The sequence below is a fragment of the Lontra canadensis genome, unplaced genomic scaffold, assembly GCF_010015895.1.
Source record: "Lontra canadensis isolate GAN:19392208 unplaced genomic scaffold, GSC_riverotter_1.0 scaffold2, whole genome shotgun sequence".
In the NCBI taxonomy this organism is placed as follows: domain Eukaryota; kingdom Metazoa; phylum Chordata; class Mammalia; order Carnivora; family Mustelidae; genus Lontra; species Lontra canadensis.
The window spans coordinates 61,873,623-61,897,124 of NW_022630996.1; the positions used below are offsets into that span (position 1 = coordinate 61,873,623).

The 23,502-nt window shown below is 35.4% G+C and overlaps 1 pseudogene; it reads left to right on the forward strand.

The window, feature by feature from the left end:
• The first annotated feature begins 6,507 nt into the window (after positions 1-6,507).
• LOC116877933 lies at positions 6,508-7,673 on the forward strand (annotated as a pseudogene).
• The last annotated feature ends 15,829 nt before the right edge of the window (positions 7,674-23,502 follow it).

The window sequence follows — 23,502 nt, forward strand, 5'->3', positions numbered from 1 at the left end:
GTTCTTGGATTTGTTCTTCCTGATTTCAGCAGTGATAGTAACTGAAAAGGAAAGACCATACAGTCATGTTCTCTTAACACATATGATCATAAAAAGGACCAGCAAATACATTTTATTCTGCATTTAAAAGTTGGATTATATTTTACGTCCAAGGAAACAAACTTGCCGATTTAAAACAACAGTTTAGAAAATATTACAAGTGCTATTATATAGACATGACTAACTTTTATATCTACTGTGTCATTTAGAAGATAGTAAGATAACTTTTTTGAATAAAAAGTTGGTAAATGTATTAAAATCTGAAATGCTTTCTTCCAGGATAAAATTCTCTCTCTCTCTTCATCTACCTTTCCACTCATCCATCCCCACTCACATGTATGTATTTGTTTATACATATAGATCTTCATTACTTCCAAAGACATAACAGACATAACACTAAAATTGTTAGAGCTTTTTGAACTGAATATTCAAGGCATTTACTTAAATTACACCAGAGACTATGCATGAATTTGATAATTTAAATTCTACTAATGAATTATTCTTGATAAATATGGTCATTCCAGTTAAACAGTTTTTTCTTTCCTCTGTAATAAAAATATTTTTAAAAATTCCTACATTTTCATGGCAACATCCATATATTTAAAAGTATGCCCCCCAATCTAGCAAAATTATAAGTGCATTTGCCTTTTGCTTGAGAAATCCCTCTTTTAAAAATCTATCCCGAAGGTATTGTGACAAAAATACAAAATGGTATATTCCTGAGGGCATTCATTGATGTATTATTTGGAACAACCAATAACAGGAAACAAACCAGATAATCGTAACCAGGGGATTAAAGATATGAATGTAAAAATGAACAAAATACCTACATATGGATATCATCTGATCCTCAGAATACATTTTTAAAAATGGTCTAGAGCAACATGAATAAATACATCACAGAGGACATAACAATATTAAAATAGTTACTTATAGCAGGAAGGGGGAAACAGGATGGGACAGGCACGGAGATAAAATTTATGTGAATGTACCTCATTATATGGCTGTGATCTTAGACCATGTAAACATTTTATATAATAAGAAAGTAAAATATAAAGAATAGAAAGCATTCCTTGTACAACTGGAAACAAACCAAAACAACCCAAATGAATATCAAATAATGGCCTAACTGCAGAAAGAATATGTAATTATTTCTGGTGACTTTCAAAGCCAGTATTTTGACTATCTTTTAAGGGATATAATCTAAGGGTCAAGTAAATTCTGAAGAAATCTGAAAATGCATTTAGTAGTCTTTTTTTTTTTTTTAAGATTGTATTTATTTGGCAGAGAGAGACACAGTGAGAGAGAGAACACAAGGAGGGGGAGTGGGAGAGGGAGAAGCAGGATTCCCGCTGAGCAGGGAGCCCAATACTGGGCTCTATCCCAGGACCGTCACTTAACCAACTGAGCCACCCAAGCGCCCCTGCATTTAGTAGTCTTATTAGTAACACTGATATTTTTATTTTGAACTTACATAGAATGCTACATTTTACTATATATTCTGTATGAAAATATAAGAATTTATTTCTTTAGAAGTCAAGATTTTCAGTGTTAAGTGAAAAAGTATGGAAAGGAAGAAATTAAGAAAAACTCTTTAGATTTTAAATTGGAATATAAGTATTAGCATGAAATCAAAATTTATTTTCTCTTTGGGAAAAAAAAAAAGTATTTTCCACCCTCCCACTGAAATATCCTTGAAGCAATGACAATTCAGTAGCAGTAAGTATACCTCCCATTCAGATGGTGGTCTCTAAATATGATTTCTCAGTAGAAGGAACCAGGGAACCAGGGCTCTTAGGAGAAATCACTGAATCCAGGTCTGGAAGAGGAAATACATAAGATGAACCTGGGCCATCTTATATCAGAGAATAAGGAAGCTATTTGAATCCTGTCACAAAAATAGGAGAGTAACATTAAGGGCCTTTCGGTGATCTAAAATAGGGTGATATGAACATAAAAACAAATAATGACTGCAATATATATGAGTATATTAAAATGAATACAGAATGAGTTAATAATTACATACCTCCTTGGTCACTTTTGGAGGTTGTTAGGGAACTCTCTCATTACTTTGAAAAATGATAAATTAAGAGAAGGAATAAAGCATTTATTCTATTTTGTTCATCCTTAAAATTTTACCAGGAAACTAAATAGTATATGAAAGTCATTCACAGAGAATCTCAATCACACACACACACTGAAATGTTAGAAGGTAGCTCTCATGAAAGTATACACCTGGGCAATGATCATCCTTGGATGCTGAAATCAAGGCATGAAAGGTTGATGGAGGAATTAGGCTATGTCTCTGAATCCATGGATAATTTTAACATTAATAAACATGTGCCACCAGACATTATTTACTTCTTGATATGATGCAGTAAGTAGTGCACACCTCCTCCCCATGAAGGACTCGTGCAGAAAGAAAAAAGAAAAAAATGAAGTTAATCAAACCTTTAGATCTTACTATCATATTGCCAGATCATGAGGCGATATTGGGGATAAAGGCACAATTTACAAGAAACCAGGGATGTTCAAGTTTTTCAAGCCCAATCCATAATGTTGGACACTATATAGGACAGATATGTTAGGTTCTCCAAGAAACTACTGACATTTTTAAAAGGAGTGGGAGGAGGAATGCTTTTATAGCTTTTATATGGGATATAACCAAAAAGCAGCATTAACATTAAAAGATTTTGGTTGAGTAAGGCCTGCATTGAGTAAGGCCTACTTTTGGTGGTTTTTGAGAATGATTGTAGCCGAAGGATCTTATGTGCTCGGGGACTGTCCAGTGAGTGATTCGGAGCCTTTGAGAATTCTGGGGGTTCTTGGTGCTATAGGGAAGTTTGATTTGGTATTTGCGGCCTTTAACTTCTCTGCAGCCAAAGCCCTCAGGGGGATTGCTCACCCTACATTCAGCCTACAGCTGTAGCTCTCTGTTCAGGTTGGGTAGGAATTCGAGCCTTCAGAGAACAACTTTGTAATACCCCAAATGTCTGCCATTTTATTTTAATGAGGAAATATATAAACCTGTCATAGGTCATCCCGCCATCTAAGGGAAATTCCTTCTTGGCACAGTCTGAAGACAAGTCACTGCTATGGTTTCACCAGACAGACTGATTAAAAGGAATGTCTCATTGTGGGACACAAAAAGAGACACGTAAAAATGGGCTGACTTTTAATAAAATAGTCTTTTATTGAGAAAAAAGTTACTCTGGACCACCACTCATTCCTCCTCTAGGCATACACACTGTCACATGTTGAAACACAGAAACTGCAATGGAGCCTTTCAGATTGCCTGGATCACAGTATCTCCAAGTATACATGCTCTCTGCCAACAATCTTGGAGACATTTATTTAATGATATTATTCAGTAAGAGAATGTCCTATAGAGTGTCTGCTCGTGTATTATTATAGTGGCTGCACAAGCTTATCTTTATAGGCTTCATATTTCCACTAAAATATAGGTCTTGTGATAAAACAAGCAAAGGTAGAAAAGTACAGCTTATAGTTTTAAGATATTCTTTGTCTAGATATTCTGTTTTAAGATTAGAATGGAGGCAAGCAAATGAAGGAATTGGAATCATCCCAAAGCATTTCTCCCTTCACTCAGTATTCAATTTGTCACCAAGTATATGTATTCAAGTCTATGGTAATGCTGCTATCTTATTCCAGGAAAATTAAAACATTGTCCCAAGTTGCCCTTCTGCCTCTCTGCTCCCTATCCAGTCATCCACACTGATGCCACAGTATCAGGTTACTCCTTTTAAAACTCTTCAGTGGTTCCCGCTGAATCTTCATGTTAACTGTCCAAGCTCCTAGTGTGCCATTTAAGACTTCTTACAAGTGGACCATGACCTTCCTCTCCAGATTTATCTCCCTCATTCTACCATCACCTATAAGCTACAATTCAGTTGAACTAAATTACGGTCAATTTCCAAAGTATGTCACACTACTTTGTTTTGTTTTGTTTTGTTTGTAACGTAGTGAACAAATTTTGTGCATGAGAACAATCCAGGGAGCCAGGCATATGGTAGGTTCCTATGCCTCATGTCCAGGAGTTTTGATTTAATGGGTTTGAGTTGGCAAAGATGTACATTACAATGACTCCAGCTAATGAGGAGGTATACATGTGTCACACTTTGAGGAACACTATTTTATGCCCTTGTAAGTTTTTTTTCCTTTTCCTTTGAAACAAATATCCTTCCTTCCTAACCTCTTGACAAGCTGAATCTTCTGGACCTTCCTCAAGTAGGTTTAATCATTTGCCCTGTGGGCTTGGCTGTATCTAGTACAGCTTCCTGGTTGCACTAATACAGCATATAGTTATTTTCCTAGGAGTTTTATTATTAGGATGTTCAAGTTTTTCATGCAAAATTAATAGATTATATTTTGATTTTAAAATGTGTCATTATACATATTGTATACTGTATAAAAATTAAAAGTATATAAAAGGATAAAAATTAAAATGATCCAGAATTTCAGCACTAGGTGATTATCAACCACATTTCTGTTTCTTTGAAGTGGAAGTAGCTTAGTCAAGAGGTATAAACATGCTAATGGTCTCAGTATATACTTACCAATTACATTACAAAATTATATCAGTTTATCACCATCTAAGAATATCACCAATCTAAGAATATATGCAAATGCCCAACACACTGGGTTTTAAATGAACAGAAAAACAAATCTCTCTTTGTTATAATAAAATGGTATCTCATCATTATTGTAATATATATTTCCAGGATTGTTACTAAGGTTGAACCTTTAAAAATTTTATGTTTTCTTTCATTAAGGGTTAATACTTCCCTTTAAACTTAGCTTAAAATTTTTAATATAAAAATAGAGCTTAAATTATACAATTTAATTTTAATCATGAAAGTTTTCAAATATACAGAAAAGTACAGAAAACTATATAATCAACCTACTTTAAAAAACATGATAGGAGTTTTCCAAGTCTGTTTCAGGTGCTTTTTCTATTTTAACAGAGCTCAAGACTCAAAATGCACCTCTTTCTTATTTCCCCTCACTTTCATGAGAAGCAACTGCTCTCCTGATGTTGGAGTGTATACTTTCTGTGTATATTTTAATGCTTGTATTATAAATATAATAACCCAGAGCAATATGAAGTATTATTCTATGTGTTTTAAAGTTGCTTATATGGTGTCAAACCGTGTGTATCCATTGCCATCATGCATTTTCACTATTATGTTTTGGACATACCCTATAAATCTCTATCGTTTCATGAAGATCTGCCACATTTATTTTCTGGTATTCCATTACATAAATATAGCACAGTGCATTCATCTCCCTGTTGATGGATATTTAATTTAGTCCCAAATTTTGGTTATTACAAACAGTAATATTTATATACATTGCTCATTGAACATATATGTGTATGTGAAAGTGAAATTGCTAATGACTGATTCATTGGAGCTACTCTATTTTGCCAAATTGCTCTCCAAATATTTGTAGGCATCAATGTCTAATAATTTATATTTGAAGTTTTTCACAACATTGTGCATTACTGAGGTCTTTATTGCCATTCATATAAGTGAGAATTTGTACTTTGTTACTGTTCTCATTTTTACTTTCTTGATTAGTAATGGGATTGAAATTTTTTTTATGTTTTCTTGGCTATTCTCCTTCTTCTATAAATTGCCTCTTTATACTCCTTTCCCATTTTTCCATTTGACTCTGTCTTTTATTGTTAACTTATGTATTTTTTTAGGCATCCTGAGTAAGAATTCCTTGTTAGTTATACGATTTACAGATACTTTGTTCCAGTTTGTGGAAAAAGTGATGTTATTTGGTTTTTCCTCTGCCTGTTGGATTATGATCTTACATTATTACATGAAATGTGAGAAAGCCGCATTAATTTAGTAGTTTCTCAACTCTTAAATTGATTATGTGACCTTGTTACAGGAAAGCTCAGAGTATGATGGTTGTGGCAAAGTCCAGTAGATCAGGAGATATTTCCTCAGTAAAACACAGTAACATTTGAACAAAGAGGTAAGAAAGGTTTTATGTGCAATAGGAAATATTATATTGAATATAAAAAGCAATATTAGAAGAAATATTGGCTAAGAATTTATCCAAACTCATTAAAATACATATGACTATGCATTCAAAAAGCTCTATATATCCCAAACAGAAAACTAAACAAACAAAACACAACTGGGCACATCATAGGCAATCTTCAGCTAAAAACAGACTGACAATCTTCGTATACCTAGAAAAACAGACATAATACTTCCAAATAAGCATCAAAAAGACTAATGACTGACATTTCAACAGCAACTATGGAAGGCAGAAAATGAAAGATTAACATTTGAAAGCACTAAAGGAAAACAAACAAACCCTGCAAACTGGTAGTTTATATCCAGTAAAAAATGCCTCAAAATCGAAGGATTTGTAAAGATGTTTACAGTTAAACACAGCTGAGAGAACTTGTTGCCACTACAGGAAACATTTCTGGGAGTTCTGAAGGAAAATGATCCCAGATGGAAGCACATAACTGCAAAATGGAATGAGAGCACTTGAAGATGTAAACATGGAAAACTAGAAATGAGCCTGGAGTGGGAACCTGACCCATGGATGGGATGCTGCCACCAGGCTGCAGCGAGCTGCACCACGAGAAGGTGACCTTGGGGATGACCCACAGCCTAGAATCTTCCCCAGGTGTGACAGAAGTCACTACTATAGAAAAGCCACCTGCCGAGTGTCATAGGATTTCCTCATGGGAACAAAAAAAATAACCGTGTGCTACCTGAGAATGTGATGCATATTTATCTGATGACCAACAGCCCGCACATGACATGGAATGTGAAGCTGGATGAGCACACTATTCCACTGGGCAGCATGGCAAGTGACTGCATCTCAAACCTGACTCAACCCAACCAGTCTTCTGTGTATTCAACCCCTAGTGCACCAACTCTGGCAGACCTGGAAGTTGATGCACCTGAAGCTGGTGAGAACCAGCGAGAAAAACCTCACTTTGATTCTCCCAGTGTGGTTTTTGAGCTGGATCCTTGCAATATGAATGGGGAGGTTTGCCTCATCTACAAAAGAGGGAAACCAACATTCATGAGACCCTGAGATCTGGTTCCTGGATAGAGCATTATCCTGGCATTTCCTCACAGATACCTTCACCACTTACTCTCTCCTTTTTATCATGCACCTGGGCTTGCCGCAGTAGTAATATGCCTTCACCAGCTATGGCATCAGCTCACAGGCCAAAAAATTGGTTCAACATGTATAAATCTATCACCTACAACCCAAACCTCCTTGCAGAAGGGACCAATTCCTTTGCGAACAAGCTGGATCCCAGCAAAGTATTCAAAAGCAAGAAAAAGACCTTACTCCCTAAAAACAAAGGGCTTATCCAGCCTGCAGGTGGCCAGAAAGGGCCCTCAGGTCCTCCCTCCTCCTCTCAATCCTCTTTTAGCCCTGGAAACCCTGTCCAAAAATGAGCATCCCCACCAGCCCCACGGCGATGATTTCCATGCACAGATGGCCCAAGCCTCAGATTCTGTGTGTGGCACCACAGGCCTTTTCCTATCTGAGTGAGCCAAATCCTAGGCCTTTTACTCCCATTGTCCTTAGCCAGGAGTTCAAGGGCATCATACTCAGGTCTCCCTTAGAGTCCTTTCCCAGCCCCTGCCTCTGAAAACTGTGGAGAAGGGCACCTGGGTGGCTTAGTCATTAAGTGCCTGCCTTCGGCTTAGGTCATGATCCCAGGGTCCTGGGATAGAGCCCTGCATCGGCTCCCTACTGTGTGGCGGGAAGGCTGCTTTTCCCTCTCCCACTCCCCCTGCTTGTGTTCTTTCTCTTGCTGTGTCTCCAAAATAAATAAAAAAAAAAAAAAAAAAAAAAAAAAGGCTGAAAGCTGTGGAGAGTTTCAGAACTTGTTTAAGTAACTAAATAGATCTGTTAAGAACTTTCCTCTCTTTCCACCCCCAACTCTCTACACCCTTCAGCAGTGATTAGAGAAGTCCCCCGGAGAAACCATTGGTTTTGAGCCATGAGGCATTAGAATTGTTCTGTTCAACTGGTAACCACTGGCCACATGTGGCTATTTAAACTATCTTAAAAGTTCAGTTCCTCAACTACATTAGCTATGTTGTGAGTATTCATGTGGTTAGTAGATTCTATATTAGACAACACAGACATAATTGAACATTTCCATCATCACAGAAAGTTGTGTTGGGCAGCACTGCATTACAATATTTTCATATTGCCCTTTCTCAGTTTGTTTTTGTTAGAGAATGGGGATTCCTTAACCTGATGGCTCATAATGTTCCATGAAAATTCTTGAAGATACAATCGTATATGTTCTTTTTATTTTTATTTTAAGGAATTCTCACTCTACTCCTTTTTTAGTTTCCTGTAGTTTGTTGTTTCCAGTAAAAAAACAAAACAAAACAAAAACCTACAAAATTATAAATGAACATTCTGTTTAAAACCATTAACTATTATATCTTATGCATATAAAATCTTATATTGAAAATATATGACATTGATGGCACCAAAGGTGTTTTGGTTAATGGAATTAAACTATTTTAGTTTCTTGTATGCTTTGGGAAGTATTTATAACTTACCATGTAGAATTCATACAGTGATATTAAGAGTAATCAATGAAATAACAAAAAAATATATATCTAGAAAACCAATAGAGGAAAGAAGGAATAAAAAACGGAATGATGATAATTGACTCTCTCTGCTTGACTTATTTCACTCAGCATAATCTCTTCCAGTCCCGTCCATGTTGCTACAGAAGTTGGGTATTCATCCTTTCTGATTGGAAGGGGAGGTGAACCATGAGAGACTATGGACTCTGAAAAACAATCTGAGGGTTTTGAAGGGGCGGGGGGGTGGGAGGTTGGGGGAACCAGGTGGTGGGTATTAGAGAGGGCACAGATTGCATGGAGCACTGGGTGTGGTGCAAAAACAATGAATACTGTTATGCTGAAAAAACAAACAAACAAACAAACAAAAAAACCCGGAATGAGATTAATCCAAAGGAAGGCCAGAAGAGAGAAATGAAGAAACAAAGATGAAACAATTAGAAAACCATGACAAGATGGTTGACTTAATCTCAACCATCTCAGTAATAGTAAACGACTAAGTACTCCAGTTAAAGGGAGAATGGCCAGATTAGATTAACAAACAAACAAAAAAAAACAAATAAAAATTTAAAATCTAATGCAATACTATTTACAGGAGACATACTTTATATATAGTTACAAATATCTGAAAGCAGAAAAAGGTGAAAACACATAACATGCAATGAAAAATCAAAATAAAGTTGTTGTAGTTTATCAATAGAAGAGAAAGAAGACTGACAAGAGTAAACAAAGTATATGAGGAACATTTCACAGTAATAAAAGGTTCAACTTAATCAACAGGAATAAAAGGTTCAACTTAATCAACAGGAGGAAATAATTATAAATGTTCACACATCTATTAAAAAGCTTAATACATTGAAGGAAAAACAGAACTAAAAAGAGAAATACAAATCTTGTAATTTGATATTTTAAAACTTTTTAGTAAATGAACAAGAAAAAAATTAAAGACCTAGGAAATTTAAACAACTGAATGAACACTACACCCAACATAATCAGAATAAACATTTTCAAGTGCATTTGAAATATTTACCAAATGGACCATTTGCTAATCTATGTAGGTAATGTACATAGGTACATTCCAAGGAATTGGAATCCTAAGGAGTATATTCTTTGAATACAAGAGAAACTAGAAATCAACATAAGATTATTGGAAAATCTCTAAGTGTTTTGAAATTAAACACACACTATTATATAACAGATGTGTCAAAAAAAGAAATCACAATGAATTATATTTTAAATTGAATGAAAAAAATCTGACATATCAGAAATTCTGAGATGCATTTGAAATGGCGGCCAAAGGGAAATTTTTAGCTCTAAATTAGTATATTGAAAAGAAAGGTTGAAAATTAATGTTCCAATCTACTATCTCGAGAAACTAGAAAATTAACTATAAATTAAACATATTTAAATATTCCTTAAAAAGTAGAAGGAAGTTAATAAAGGTAACAGTAATTAAAATTTCAAAAAGCAGACATAATTTTTAAAAAATATTTTATTTATTTATTTATTTGAAAGAGAACAAGACCAAGAATGAGAGAATGAGAGAGAGAGAAAGCACGCACCAGCAGGGGGAGTGGCAGAGGGAGAGGAAGAAGCAGCAGAGCCCAAAGCAGATGTGGGGCTAGATCCCAGGACCCTGGGGTCATAACCTGAGCTAAAGGCAGACACTTAACTGATTGAGCCACCAAGGCACCCCAAAAAGCAGACATAATTTTAAAGAAAATAAACACAGGAAAAATTTTTTCTCAAAAAAGATTAATGAAGTATTTTGTTAATAGCAAGACAGTAAAGGAAGATAAAGAATAGAACTTATCAATATCATAAGTAATAAAAACCCAGATATTACAAATCCTAAAGATACTGAAAACAGAATTAATGTTTATTAACAAATTAATACTAATAAATTTGATAAATTAGATAAAATAAGCAAATACCTTTAAAACCACATATGACAAAACATGAATAACTCCTATCATTTGAGGAGTCCAGTGCAAAATGAGGAGTTTCTTTGTTCAAACATTAATAAAAATTTAAAGATGGTGACAATAAAGCATTAAATTAAGTGTAAGACATTTATAAGCTGATGTGACTTCATAGGCTCTATGCCCATGAAGCTGGCCTTGCTTCCAAAACTGGCATAAAAATAGAAATTCTGATCATTCCTATACCCATTAAAGAAACTAAGACCACAATTTTCAGCTTTCCAGAGATTTAACATGGAATAATCCCAATTAGCTAAATCACTTCCAGCAAATAATTAAAACGGAACACTTCATATTTTTTGTTTCTCAATAGGTCATAATTGGCATTGCATTGCAAAGAAGAAAAATTACATACCAATTTCTTCCTTGTGAATAGATGCACAAAATTTGAACATATATTATCAAATCAAATCCAGCAATATATAATACTTCATGACTAAGTGAAGTGTATTCCAGTGGCATAAGATAGTTTTCAACATAAGAAAAATCAGTAATTTTAACTGACCACATTAACAAAATAAGTGACAAAAATCATACAATCATCTAAAGAGATGCAGAAAAGGCATTTGATAAAATTGAATGTCAATTCATGATGAAAAAATAATCTCAACAAATAGGAATAGAAGAAATCCTCTTTCATCTGCAAAGCAAGTCTACAAAAACCTATGGTTAACAATGGTAACTAATAATGAAATATTGAACATTTTCCCTATGAGGGTGGAATAAGACAAATTGGTCCAATGCCATCAATTCTATTCAAGTTTTATTGGAACTCCCAAACACTGTAAAATTCAAGAGAAGAACATAAATTCTATAAAGACTGGATAGAAAAAAGTAAAACCATCATAATTTTCAGTAACATATTTGAGTATCTAGAAAATATAAAGGAACCTACAAATGATTAGAATTTATAAGTGAAGTTAGCAAGATCACTGGATACAAGATCAATATTAAAAATAAATTGTATTTCTACATTCTAGGAATAAGGAATTAGAAAATGAGATATAAAGTTACATATAGAAGTTTCCAAGAAATTAGATGCTTAGGAATAAATGTAACATGACTGAAGACTACAGCCATTGCTAAGAGAAATTAAAGAAGACCTAAATAAACAGTGATGAATCAATTGGATACCCATTGGAAAAAAAATGAATATGAACCCTTATCTTATGCTGTAAACAAAAATCAACTGGAAATAGGGCATACACTGAAATGTGAAAGGTAAGCTATAAAGCTCTCAGGAAAAAATGTAGGAGAATACCTTCAGGACCTTGGGGTAGTTAAAGGATATAGGAATGAAAAACACATTATAAAAGATAATTGGTGAACTGGTGAACTTCATAAAAATTAAGATGTTCTATTCATCAAAAGGGATTTTACAAGTAAAAAGTAAACTGAACACTGGAAAAAGTTATTTTTAGTGTATATATCACACAAACAACACATATCCAAACTATAAAAAATTTCTAACAAATCAATAGGGGAAAAGCAATAAAAAAATAATGGGACAGAAATATCAACAGACCGTATAAAAAAGAATGTACAAATTGCAGATAAGCATATGAAAAGGCGATCAACAGAATTAGCCATCAGGAGTACATTTGAAAGCCATAATAAAATACTACTACACACCCACAAGTCTGACTAAAATTAAAAGAACTAAGAATATCTAGTGTTGGCAAGGATGTACTGGAACTCTGGCTATTACACATTGCTGGAAAGAATGTAAACTGATAGAATCATTTTGGGCAATTCTTTGGCAGAATCTACTAATGCTGATCATGTGTGTATCCATATTACCCAGCAATTATACTTCTAAGTATGCATGCAACAGAAATATTGCATATGTCTATCAAAAGCTGTGTAAAAAATGGTCATTTTACCTTTATTCATAATAGTAAGAATCTAGAAACATTCCAATTGTCCAACAACTTGATAGTGAATAAATGATACCTAGTCATGGGGGAAAAAACCCAATACAACTACTGAACACATCAACATAGAAATATCTAGCAGATGTAATATTGAGGAACAAACATATATATTGTCTAGTTTCACTTATTCATGGTCAAGAATAGGCTAAACTAATCTATTGTGATAAAGATCAGAAGTGTAGTTATTCTTTATTTTGATAAAGGTCAGAAGAAAGTGTATTGACCTTAAAAGGAAATGAGGTAGACTTCTGGGCTGGTGATAATAGTCTATCTCAATCTGGATGGTGGTTGTGTAAGGAAATAAATTAGTAAAAAATGACTTTTTGTACTTCACTGTGTGTTAAAACTCAGTTTCAAAAAGCATTCAAACTTGAGATTTGCAAGATGAGAAGTTAGAACCGATTCCAAGGGCTTTTGTTGTTGTCATTTGGTTTGTTTTTTTATTTTTGGCCCACAATTTGGAAGGATAGCATTGTCATTAATTGAGATAGGGAACGGTATGGATGGAACATTTATTGTAAGTTAGATTGAAAGTTCATGTTAGACATACTGAGTTTGAAATACCTATTAGATCTCCAATTCAATGTGTACTTGGTAATAGGGGCCTGGTGTTTAGGAGCAAACTGTCTAATGGCATATAGATGACATTTTTAGCCTTTAGACTGGATGCCATCACAAAAGGAATAAAGTAGATAGCAAATATTAGCAAGGATGGATCTCTGGTGTGCTGTCATGTCAAAGAGTGGGAAGAAGGGAAAAGCAATGCAAGGTAATGGAAACGGAGAAGGAGCAACTGAGTGTTATGTCCTAGAAACCAAATAATGAAAGTGTATCAAGGGGATGAACATGATTAGCTTCATTAGATGCCATTCATAAGTAAGAGGAGGAATGAGAACTGAATATTAGTTTAGCAATATGGATACTACTGATGACCTTAGAAAAAGCAGTTTTAAGTGACACAGAGGGAATGCAAATCTGAATGGAGTAAATCTGAAAGAGAAGGAAAAAGATGCACTTGGAGACAGTCCTATAGACATGTGTTTCAAGGAGTTGTAATGCAAAGGAGAGTGAGGGAAAAGTTATGCCACCCAGAAGTGGGATCAAGCATTTTCCTTTTTTTATATGTTAGGAGAAACGACAGATATGTATATGCTGAGGGGAATGATCTAGTAAAGAGTTGATATAAGAAAGAAAGAAAATTTGACAAAGCTGTATTTTTGGGTAGGCAATAGCAGACGGGATTTAGAGCACAAGGGGGGAGATTTGTCTCAGACTGGCTCATGGGTAGTTTTGATCTAGAGTAACATATAGAAAAGCAAAGTATGTGAATGCAGATACTTGTAAGTGAGGAAATATGCTGTGGTTGCGGTCTGTGGAAGTTCTCTTCCAGTTGCTTAATTTTCTCAGTAAGGAAGCATATCATCAGCTGGAAGTGAGAAAACGAGAGGAAGTTTAAGTGGTTTCAGGAAAGTAGAGAAGATATGCAATGGTCCTTCAAGAGAAGAGGGGGGTGACTAGACTTTGACATGCATTTTGATGATCTGATAGCATTCATGGCTCACCTGAAGTGTGTGGTCATGAATATGGTTTTGAATTTTTCTACAGTTATTACCAGGTCATGGGGTTTATATAAAGCAAGAGGAGAGATTAAACTGAGTAGTGATTTTTTGGGGAGTTAGCACAATATTGAGTTTCACAGGATAAAGTTACGGAACTGAGAGAAGAACAAATGCAGGATATATGGAAGGGCATGATTATAACTACTATCTATAAACCTTAAGCTAGATGAAGAAAGGAGAAAAAGCATTAAGTGGAGAAAGAGGGAAGTGTGGTAGGATCAGTGGACTCAGTCTATTGTAAATTGCTGTTGAAATATATTGCTGAGAAGGAAGATAATAAGGATTAGAGCAGAAATAATTGATGTAGAAACTAAACAACAACAACAACAACAACAATAGAACAGATCAATGAAACCAGGAGCTGTTTCTTTGAAAAAAAAAAAAATCAATAAAATTGATAAGCCTCTAGCCAGACTTATTAAGAAAAAAAGAGAAAGAACTCAAATAAAATCAAAATAAAATCACAAATGAGAGAGGAGAAATAACAACCAACACCACACAAGTACAAACATAAGAAATTATTATGAAAAACTATATGCTGGGGCACCTTGGTGGCACAGCTCGTTGAGCATCCAACTCTTGGTTTTAGTCCAAGTTGTGATCTAATAGTTGTGAGATCAAGCCCCGAGTCAGGCTTAGCATGGAGTCTGCTTGAGATTCTCTTTTTTGCCCTCTCTCTCTGCCCCTCCTGCTCATGCTACCTCTCTCTCAAATAAATAAATAATCATAAAAAAGGAGAGAAAAGCTATATGCCAACAAATTGGACAACTTCTTAGAAGAAATGGATAAGTTCGTATAAACATATAATCTATCAAAATTGAAATGGGAAGAAATAGAAAGTTTGAACAGAACTAATAACAATAGCCAGCAAGGAAATTGAGTCAGTAATCAAGAAAGTCCCAAAAAAACAAAAGTCCAGGATCAGATGGCTTTACAGATTAATTCTACCAAACATTTAAAGAAGGCTTAATACCTACTCTTCTTCAAACTATTCCAAAAATAAGAAAAGGAAGGAAAACTTTGAAATTGATTCTGTGAAAACAGCATTACTTTGATACCAAAACCAGATGAAAAAAAAAAAAAACACTAAAAAAGAGGTCAATATCTTTGATGAACAAAGATGTAAAAATTCTCAATAAAATACTAGCAAACCAAAATGAACAATATATTTAAAAAATCATTCATCACAATCAAGCGGGATTTATTCCTAGGTTGCAATGGTGGTTCAATATTTGCGAATCACATTAGTAAGAGAAAAGATAAGAACCATATGATCATTTCAATTAGATGCAGAAAAAGTATTTGACAAGGCATAACATCCATTCTTGATAAAAATTCACAATAAAGTATGTTAAGAAGGAACATACCTCAACATAATAAAGGTCATCTGCGAAAAACCCACAGCAAACATCATCCTTAAAGAACTGAGAAACTTTCCTATAAGGTCAAGTACAAGACACAGATGTCTACTCTCACCACTTTTATTCCACATGGTACTCAGAGTACTAGTCACAGCAATCAAACAACAAAAAGAAATAAAAGTTATCCAAATCGGTAAGAAAGAAGTAAAACTTTTACTGTTTGCAGATGATATTGAACATAGGAAACCCAAAAACTCCTAGAACTGGTAGATGAATTTGATAAAGTCACAGGATACAAAAGTCACAGGATACAAAATCAATGTACAGAAATCTATTGCATTTCTATACACCAATATTGAAACAGCAAAAGAGAATTAAGAAAACAATCCTATTTACAATTGCACACAAAATTATAAGATACCTTGGGATAAACTTAACCAAAGAGGTGAAAGACCTGTATTGAAACTATAGAACACTGATGAAAGACACTGAAGACAACTCAGAGAAGTTGGAAAATGGAAAGACATTCCATGCTCATGGATTGGAAGAACAAATATTGTTAAAATGTCTATACTACCCAAAGCAATTTATGCATTTAATGGAATCCCCATCAAAATACTAACAGCATTTTTCAGAGAACAAACAATTCTAAAATTTGTGTGGGACCACGAAAGACCCCAAATAGCCAAAGCAACCCTGAAAAAGAAAAGCAAAGTGGGAGGCATCACAATTCCAAACTTCAAGTTATATTACAAAGCTGGAGCGATCAAAACAGTTTGATACTGGCACAAAAAGAGACACACAGATCAGTAGAACAGCATATAAAATCCAGAAGTAAACACACAATTATATGGTCAATTAATCTTTGACAAAGCAGGAAAGAATATGCAATGGGGAAAAGACAGTCTCTTTAATCCATGGTGTTGGGAGAACGGGACAGCAACACACAAAAGAATGAAACCAGACCACTTTCTTAAATTGTACACAAAAATAATTTGCAAAAATTCAATATGGATTAAAGACCTAATCATGAAACCCAAAACCATAAAAATTCTAGAAGACTACACAGGCAGTAACTTTTTGACAGCAGCTGTAGCAACTTCTTTCTAGATAGGTCTCCTGAGGTAAGGGGAACAAAGCAAAAATGAACTATTGGGACTTCATCAAAATAAAAAGCTTCTGCACAGTGAAGGAAACAATCAACAAAACTAAAAGACAATTGAAGGAATGGGAGAAGATATCTGCAAATGACATATCCAAAAAGGGTTAGTATCCAAAATACATAGGAACTTCAAAGCTAAACAAAAAACCAAAATAATCTAATTCAAAATAGGCAGAACAGACATTTCCCCAAAGGAGACACACAGATGGCCAAAAGACACATGAAAAGACATTCATCATCATTTATCATCAGGGAAATGCAAATCAAAACTATAATGAGATAACCCCCTCACCTGTCAGAATGACTAAAATCAACAACATAAAAAATAACAGGAGTTGGCAAGGATGTGGAGAGAGGAACCTTCGTGCACTGCTGGGCATGCAAACTGGAGCAGCCATTCTGGAGAACAGTACGGAGATTCCTCAAAAAAGTAAAATTAGATTCACCTTATGATGCAACAATTACATCACTGGGTATTTACCAAAAGAATATAAGAAAACTAATTTAAAGGGATATATGCACTCTTATGTTTATAGCAGCATTATTTACAATAGCCAAATTATGGAAGAAGTCCAAGTGTTTATCACTAGATGAACAGATAAAGAAGAGGTGGTATAAACAGATAAAGAAGAGGTGGTGATAATACTAAGTCATCAAAACGAATGAAATCTTGCCATTTGCAACTACATGGATGGAGCCAGAGAGTACAATGTTAAGTGAAATAAATCAGAGAAAGACAAATACCACATGATTTCACTAATATGTGGAATTTAAGAAATGAAACAAAAGAACGAGATAAAAAAGAGACAAACCAAAAAAACAGACTCATAACTATAGAGAACAAACTGATGGTTACCAGAGGGGAGGTAGGTGGGGAATGGGTAAAGTAGGTTATGGGAATTAAGGAATGTCGTTGTCATGATGAGCACAGGGTGATGTATGGAAGTGTTGAATCACTATATTGTACACCTGAAACACATATAACACTGTAAGTTAACTGGAATTAAAATAAAAGCTTAAAAAAAAGAAATATATTGCCGATATTTTCCCCTGACACTTTTTTTGTCTGAAGCCCCAGAAGGTTTTTAATTTAAGAGCCTATTAATTTTACCAGGTAATGTACCATAATTGACCAAAATTTAAATTTCATAGTTGTTTTTCTTGTTGTGACAAATATTTATACATATTTGCTACTTGCCTTGCTTGTTTTCTGTATCTAGAGTTTTTCTTTTGAATACGTTTCTCTCTTTCCCTCTCTTGTATTTTGTCTATGTTCTCTTGGCTCTTTTCACTCCTTATTCAAATGTTCCTTATTTTACTACTGGAGCTATTTTCTGCTGAATACTTTGTAACTCTCTTTATTTCTAAAATGACCCCCCCCAATTTCTTTCCTGAGTTTGGCCAGTTCTGTTTTTTCCAACTTTCTACATTTTGTCATTTCCATTCTTTTTCTTATTCAAGCCATTTCTTATTTTTTTCTGTCTTTGTTTTTATGGTGTGTTCTCTAATCTGCCATTTCTAGTTTAGTATTATGGTCTTTATATTTGAGTCCTGAGTTATAATTTTTCTCTGCTACATTTTTAGGAATATTTTCATCCAGTGAAAAATTTACATCTTCCTTTCTTTTTATTATAGCCTAATGAGGATGTTGTCTGGCTTTCTGATCACTTTTTATATGTCTTGGATTCTCCTAAATCAGCAACCACCCACATCCCTATGGTGAACTATGAGGGTCTGGGTACTTATTAGGTTTCTTAGTTCAAGAACTTACTCTTCTGTTGGTACTCAGAAGTATAAAGTCTGCAGTAAATGAGAACCTTTTTGCATGATGAGGTGTCTTCTACTTTCTGTGACTCTTTTACTTTTTGAGATTCTTGCTTTCCATCGTTTTCTTCCTCCCTCCATTCACTGTCAGATCATCAAAAGAGATCTAATTTGGGCTGTTACACTGCCAACCTAAGCACTGCCTTCTCCAGATTGCCACCTCTGGTTCTGCAACATCCTATCTCTTCTCTCTCCCAACTCCTTCCATGGCTGTGGCTTTGATCCATGGGGCCTCAGACTCCCGTTGAGGTAAAGCCCTCATTTTTGGGGGGGGCGGGGTGTAACATTATCATATTTCACCAACTACAGGATCCGACTACACAGTTTTCCTGCTTAATCTTCATATTATTTCCCCAGTTATATGTAAATGAACATTTGTGCGTTCCCTTTCTCTTAATTTTGCTCTCCATGTGAGTTGTGAGTGGAATTACTAGATCTCTTTATGGATCTGTACAGTCCCCTTTGGAGTGTAAATCAAATCACCCACCTTTGGAGGGTGTGTGGAGACATTACTATTTAAGTATCCAGAATGATCCAGAAGTCCAAAACATTATGTTAAAACTAAAATAATATTTTAAATTTTAAAAACCATAGATTATTTTCCTTTTCTCTTTTTTAAATATACTTTGATTTTTATATTCATATCGCTTAATGCTTGCAGAATATAAATTATATGTTGACACTACCTTCAGAGCCTAAGATCCTTAACCCACGAATGCTTTTGTAACTTTAGCTTATTTAGCATTGATGCTAATAGATTCTTCAGCAAAGACATAAATTGATGTAGTCCTAGACTAGAGCTTTGCATGAGAGGCCAGCAGTTCCCTTCTGAGACTAAAATGGAGGTTAATCTTCTATTAATCTTACATGTTTTGCTTAGACAATTCTTTTGATATTTGATACTGAAGAGGTCTGCCCTTTGTTCTTAGCCATCCTCTTGAGGAAAATTTTCATCTGAATCACAGTGCTATAATTCTCATGACAAACTGATATTCTGCATTGTGTTTTAAAGCTAATATTTTCAGGTAACTTTTACTTGTAAAACATGTTTGTTTGTTTGTTTGTTTTTACAAGAATAAAAAAATCGTGGAGTTGTTCAGCTGTAATTTTTTAATATATTCTTAGTCCTTTTATATTCCTTGAATTTAGTGGAGCTAGATGAATGATGGTATATCACCAGTTTAATTATTACCTGCTAAAAACGAACTTTTGTTTCAAATATAGTCTACAATTTTAAGTGAACAACCAAAGCTATTTACGACTTTTTAACAAATATCCTGTCTATAATAAAATGTGGTAAAATGTTATTTTTTAAAATCAACCTTTTGTATGTAAATGTCACTTCTCATAACTAATAATCAAGACTAGCTTAATATTAAGTGTTATGCTTCAAGGAGACAATTATCTTTAAAATCAGGATATTTCTAGGTTGAGTTAACAGTCCCAAGACATATTAAAATATTTAACTACTAAAGGCCAGGTATTTATCCTTCTTAAAAATGGACAAATGGTTACTTCTTGACTTTCTTTTCTAAGGCTTTGTGTAAATTTTTATAATAATATTGCAGTGTTTTATTTCTTTTTAAAAGTAATTTCTTCACTAATTGGATATGTTTGTTCTTTAATTTTAGAATCTCCTTTTCATCTTAAAAATAATCCCATACCATTAAGTGGATTTGCACAATATATACATAAATAACATAAAGGATACAGTTACGGTCATATTTCCATCTTATTTTATCAAATCATATTATGATGTTTTTCTAGAACCTACCATCAACACAGGTGGAAGGTCCAACACCAATCTATGAAAATTCTTTCCCTTAACTTGGGATAATTTAAGATTATTGGGAGCTGACAAGCTTCTTCAGTCACACATGATAGCTCTAGACATTCAACTTTAGTCAGGGAGAAGTCGCCTCCCTGTCCATGGTACCTATTTATCCTTTTATGGAACAGGACAGACTGTCAGCAAATATCTGCACTCTGCTGTGCTTCTTTGGGGTGTAATGGGGTTATTTTGCTTAGCCACTTGACCAAATCAACTGCTCCTACAAAGGAAGTAGGCACCCACTGAATCCACATCCTGCTTACTAATGTTGGAGTCAGGAATATTCCTTACTCAGCCACACCCAGGCCTTACTGACTCATAGTCACCTTCTTTGGAAGGTGTTCCCTAAAGGTGTTATGTGAAAGGAATCAGGCATGTTTCAGTTGGTATGTGTGTAACCCTTGCCCTTTCGCCTGTGCCAGTAATTCCTCGGATTCCATAATTTATTACACTCTATCGAAATAAAAGGCTGAAAAATTCTTTCCTGTAATATAATCTAACATTCCGAAAACAGCTACTATAAATCCATGGATCTCACTTCCTTTTAGGGAAGACAATCCTAAATATCAACCCGTTTCTTTCAAAGATGAGCTACGCTGACTATCTTAAGGATGAAGAAAGAGGATCTTTCCTTTGGATCTTCCTTGTTAGGTGTTATATTAGAATAACAAAGAAAGAAGATGGCGGAGAAGTAGCAGGCTGAGACTACTTCAGGTTGCGGGATATCAGCTAGATAGCTTATCTAAAGATTGCAAACACCTACAAATCCAACAGGAGACCGAAGAGAAGAAGAACAGCAATTCTAGAAACAGAAAATCAACCACTTTCTGAAAGGTAGGATTGGCGGAGAAGTGAATCCAAAGGGACGGGAAGATAGACCGCGGGGGGAGGGGCCGGCTCCCGGCAAGCGGCGAGCAACGGAGCACAAAATCGGGACTTTTAAAAGTCTGTTCCGCTGAGGGACATCGCTCCAGAGGCTTAACCGGGGTGAAGCCCACGCAGGGTCAGTGTGGCCTCAGGTCCCGCAGGGTCACAGAAGGATCGGGGTGTCTGAGTGTCGCAGAGCTTGCAGGTATTAGAACGGGGAAGCCGGCTACAGAGACGGAGCCGAGGAGTGAGCTCACAGCTCGGGCTTACCTTGAACCGGTAGCAGGCTCGGTTGGCTCGGAGCGCGGCCAGAGGCCAGGGTGACGGGAGCAATTGGGCGCGGTTCTCTGAGGGCGCACTGAGGAGTGGGGCCCCGAGCTCTCAGCTCCTCCGGGCCGGAGACTGGGAGGCCGCCATCTTCATTCCCATCCTCTGGAACTCTACGGAAAGCGCTCAGGGAACAAAAGCTCCCAAAAGCAAACCCGAGCGGATTACTCAGCCCGGCCCCTGGTAAGGGCGGTGCAACTCCGCCTGGGGCAAAGACACTTGAGAATCACTACAACAGGCCCCTCCCCCAGAAGATCAACAAGAAACCCAGCCAGGACCAAGTTCACTTACGAGGAGTACAGTTTCAATACCAAGGAGAGCCGCGGAATTCCAGAGGAGGAGAAAGCAAAGCACGGAACTCATGGCTTTCTCCCCATGATTCTTTAGGCTTGCAGTTAATTTAATTTTTTTTTTCTTTTTCAATTTTTTTTCTCTTCTTCTGCTAAATTTTTTTAACTTTTACCCTTTTCTTTTTTAAAGTTTTTTAACTAGTTTATCTAATATATATATATATTTTTTTCCTTTTTATATTTTATTCATTATTGGTTTTCTTTTTTTATTTGTTTCTTTTTTCTTTTCTTTTTTTTTTTTTTTTTTTTTTCTGAACCTCTTTTTATCCCCTTCCCCCGCCCCCTCAAGATTTGGGATCTCTTTTGATTTGGCTAAAGCATATTTTCCTGGGGTTGTTGCCACCCTTTTAGTATTTTATTTACTCCTTCATATACTCTTATCTGGACAAAATGACAAGGCGGAAAAATTCACCACAAAAAAAAGAACAAGAGGCAGTACCAAAGGCTAGGGACCTAATCAATACAGACATTGGTAATATGTCAGATCTAGAGTTCAGAATGACGATTCTCAAGGTTCTAGCTGGGCTCGAAAAAGGCATGGAAGATATTAGAGAAACCCTCTCGGGAGATATAAAAGCCCTTTCTGGAGAAATAAAAGAACTAAAATCTAATCAAGTTGAAATCAAAAAAGCTATTAATGAGGTGCAATCAAAAATGGAGGCTCTCACTGCTAGGATAAATGAGGCAGAAGAAAGAATTAGCGATATAGAAGACCAAATGACAGAGAATAAAGAAGCTGAGCAAAAGAGGGACAAACAGCTACTGGACCACGAGGGCAGAATTCGAGAGATAAGTGACACCATAAGACGAAACAACATTAGAATAATTGGGATTCCAGAAGAAGAAGAAAGAGAGAGGGGAGCAGAAGGTATATTGGAGAGAATTATTGGAGAGAATTTCCCCAATATGGCAAAGGGAACAAGCATCAAAATCCAGGAGGTTCAGAGAACCCCACTCAAAATCAGCAAGAACAGGTCCACACCCCGTCACCTAATAGTAAAATTTACAAGTCTTAGTGACAAAGAGAAAATCCTGAAAGCAGCCCGGGAGAAGAAGTCTGTAACATACAATGGTAAAAATATTAGATTGGCAGCAGACTTATCCACAGAGACCTGGCAGGCCAGAAAGAGTTGGCATGATATATTCAGAGTACTAAACGAGAAAAACATGCAGCCAAGAATACTATATCCAGCTAGGCTATCATTGAAAATAGAAGGAGAGATTAAAAGCTTCCAGGACAAACAAAAACTGAAAGAATTTGCAAACACCAAACTAGCTCTACAGGAAATATTGAAAGGGGTCCTCTAAGCAAAGAGAGACCCTAAAAGTAGTAGATCAGAAAGGAACAGAGACAATATACAATAACAGTCACCTTACAGGCAATACAATGGCACTAAATTCATATCTCTCAATAGTTACCCTGAATGTTAATGGGCTAAATGCCCCAATCAAAAGACACAGGGTATCAGAATGGATAAAAAAACAAAACCCATCTATATGTTGCCTACAAGAAACTCATTTTAAACCCGTAGACACCTCCAGATTTAAAGTGAGGGGGTGGAAAAGAATTTACCATGCTAAT